This window comes from Saccopteryx bilineata, chromosome 4 (genome assembly GCF_036850765.1).
Source record: "Saccopteryx bilineata isolate mSacBil1 chromosome 4, mSacBil1_pri_phased_curated, whole genome shotgun sequence".
Classification (NCBI taxonomy): Eukaryota; Metazoa; Chordata; class Mammalia; order Chiroptera; family Emballonuridae; genus Saccopteryx; species Saccopteryx bilineata.
In genome coordinates this window covers 27,238,971-27,242,561 of record NC_089493.1, presented here as the reverse complement: position 1 = coordinate 27,242,561, position 3,591 = coordinate 27,238,971, and the positions used below count along the sequence as shown (strand labels likewise).

General features: G+C 42.6%; 1 non-coding gene across 1 annotated transcript; it reads left to right on the top strand.

Annotated features, from left to right (window-relative positions):
- The first annotated feature begins 298 nt into the window (after window positions 1–298).
- Window positions 299–405, top strand: LOC136336920 (U6 spliceosomal RNA). Its single transcript, XR_010731654.1, has one exon. It is a non-coding gene; the product is annotated as a U6 spliceosomal RNA (small nuclear RNA).
- The last annotated feature ends 3,186 nt before the right edge of the window (window positions 406–3,591 follow it).

Below are 3,591 nucleotides of genomic sequence, written 5' to 3'. Positions count from 1 at the left end.
TCTCCGAAACCAATGGAAAAAATTTTTAAAAAGAAAAAAACAATGAAGGTGTTTGCCAGGCAAGCTGCTTTGTGTCAATCCTACAGGTAGGGAAAGCCGATTTCAAAAGGTTAGTAAATTTGTTTGCCATTCGTGGGGGTGTGTCGCTGTCTGTAGTGCTGAATCCCCAGTATTGGCCAGAAGCCCGAGCCTTAGCCAGGTTCATCTGTCCCCACAGATGACCCAGCCAATGACTGATAGGCAGAAGTTGGGCTGTGGACAAAAAAGACTCGAGAGCCTGTATAGAAAGACAGGTTTAGTGCTCGCTTCGGCAGCACATATACTAAAATTGGAACGATAGAGAGAAGATTAGCATGGCCCCTGCGCAAGGATGACACGCAAATTCGTGAAGCGTTCCATATTTAAAAAAAAAAAAAAAAAAGAAAGACAGGTTTAAAATACATTATCTGAAACCCCTGGAGCCAGATGTTTTTAAGAATTCATAATTCTTCAGATTTTAACAAAGTAATACGGTGTGCATCTACCATATATTATGTAAAATCCTTAGTGAGGTCCCAGGCAGCATCACATAATCAAGCAATTGATATTTTCTCAGAAAAATCTATGACTAATCATCCCAAGTGTGATCGATCAATAGGGACATTACATAGGATAATGGCATTTCAGGGTCTTCCTCTAAATGAGTCCATTTGCCAAAAACGCTTTTGGTCTTACAGTGTTTTGGATTTCAGATTTTTGATTGAGGGATTGTCATCCCACAGTCATTTCAACCCTTGGGTTTCACCTTCGGTCAAACTGACCTACAAAAATTTCTACGGTTGATCAAACTCTCTAAGCTTGTAAATTTCCAGTAGCCATAATAATGGCTACTAGCCCTATTGACTTTCCTTAAAATATATCTTTCCACAGCTAAACAGACAGAATACCTCATCTTTGTTTTTATTAAACTAGTTTTTTAAGTGAAATGATAAATGCACTAGGCAAACGGTAGTGAAAGGGATGAACGTCCAATTACTAGACTTTAAGACATGTATATATGGCTGTTCATTTTTTTTGAAAGAACTTAGTATAGTGGTTAAGAACCTAGTCCTAGAGCATTTTGTCCCTCATAAACTCTCTAACTTTGGATAAATTACTCAGTCTCTCTAAGACTCAGTTTCTTTATCTGTAAAGTGAACTTAATTGTGGTACATTAGAACAGATAATGCAATTTATGGGTTTAGCAGGTTAGTATGGTGCCTGGGGCAGAATGAACTATGTAGATGTATGAGGTACCCCTGAGTTTGCTTGTAGGATAGACCTAACTGACAGCTCTGAGTTCTGTTATCCTGGAAAATACTAATAGGTAGCTCTCTATTCCCCTCCTTCCATGGGAGGCATTGCTCTTGGCAGACTGAACCTTAAACCTTAGACACTAAGCTCCTGCCTTGGGAAAGGAGGGAGAGTAGATACAGTGAATTCAGGGTGGAAAGCATTGAAGTTGGGGTTAGAAGTTCTAACCTTAAATCTGCCACCTAGCTGTGTGACATTTTTTATTTGTTTGTTTTGTGACAGAGAGAGGGACAGATAGGGACAGATAGATAGGAAGGAAGAGAGAAGAAGCAATTCTTTATTGTGGCACCTTAGTTGTTCATTGATTGCTTTCTCATATGTGCCTTGACCGTGAGGCTACAGCAGAGCGAGTGACCCCTTGCTCAAGCCAGTGACTTTGGGCTCAAGCTGATGAGCCTTGCTCAAATCAGATGAGCCTGCACTCAAGCTGGTGACCTTGGGGTTTCAAACCCGGGTCCTCTGGGTCCCAGTCCAACGCTCTATCCACTGCGCCACCGCCTGGTCAGCCTGGATAGGTCACTTCCTCACCAGAGGATATCTAAAGCACATCTAGCTCTAGTATGTTAAAATTCCGTTCTGATTTTCAGGGTCTGCTTTTGATTTCCAGGACTGTACAGATGAGGCCACAGGGCACTCTTATCTTAGAAAGCTGCTGGTTAATCCGGTTTTGGTGTTTGGCCCACTTGGAAAGTCGAGTTCTGTTTAAGCATTGCAGGCTCTGGAATCAGAAAAGCAGGTCCAAATTTTGACTCAGCCACTGCTTACCTGGGTGCATTACTTAACCTCTCTAAGCCTCAATTTTTTTTCATTATGTAATACAAGTTAATAACAGTTCCTGTCTTAAAAATAGTACCTATCTTTTTTGATCCTTCATTCTACAAATGTTTGCTGAGTGCTTGCTGTGAGCCAGGTACTGGATACAGTTATGAGAAATACCAGATGTAACTTACAGTCTAGTGTGGAACACAATGACTGAATAATCACAGAACAAATATAAAATTGCAGCTGTGACAAGTGCAGCTAAGAATGGCAATGCTGTGTTTTAAGAACCTATGATAGAGAGATCTAACGTGATAAGAAAATTTTGATAAGGTTTTCCTAGGAAGGTGATGCTTGAATTGAGCACTAAAGAATGAAGATAGGTAACTAGATAAGAAGGGAAACAGGATGTGCAATAGTCCTGGGGTGGCAGATAAGGAAAAGGCCATGAGGCTGGAGGGAAGAGGATTAAAGGGAAAGAAGGTCTCACAATGTTTTGTTTTCAATCCTAAAATCAGTGGGAGGGCATTGAAAGTTTGAGTAGAGGCCACTGTTACCAGATTTGCTTTCAGAAGAGACTGCTAGCTAAGAATAAATTTGGGGGAACGTGATAAAATAAGTTTAGGCATACCAGCTACCGTGGTCCAGGTGAATTAAGATTGTAGTTTAGAATGGGGTGGGAATGAGGGACTTAGAGAGAAGTGAACATATCAGAGAGCTATTTAGGAGACAAAATTGACTGGATTTGATAATAGATTATATATATGGGGCAGGGCAGGGGTAGTGAGGGAATTTGTCAGGAATGATGCCCAGATTCCTGGTTTGAGCAACTGGATGGCTGATGGTGCCATTCTCTAATAGAGGGACTCCCAGAGAATCGGCAGGCATGGGGAAGAGACCCTGAGTGACTTTGGATTTATTGGCTTGTGGTGCCCTTAAGACAATCAAGTTGAGTTGCCCAGCAGGCAGCTGGATATGTGAATCTGAACTGGAAATAGACTTTTGGGGAAAATTAACAGAGACAGCAATCGACACAGTGCATTGAATGAGTTCCCCAGGAATCAAGAACAGTGTTAAAGAGCAGAGAGCCTGGGTTGGGCAAACACGTTTGAAACGTGTGTTAGGTTTGCTTGCTTATATATATTTTGCCTAAATTGGTGTATTGGCATGGGGCAGTGCTGTGTGTGTGGTCTGTGGAAGGTTGCGGGTGCTTGCCCTCAGGGAGGCAGATTACAAATTGCGGTTGCCTTCCTGCTTGTGAGGGGCCATTGTTTGGGGGAGAAGGGTCCCCCCCCCGCCTGTTTTGCTGGAGCATCTAGAGCAGCGGTTCTCAACCTGTGGGTCACGACCCCGGCGGGGGTCGAACGACCAAAACACAGGGGTCGCCTAAAGCCATCGGAAAATACATATTTATTATGTATTTTAATATGTATTTCCAATGGCTTTAGGCGACCCCTGTGTTTTGGTCATTCGACCCCTGCCGGGGTCTCGACCCACAGG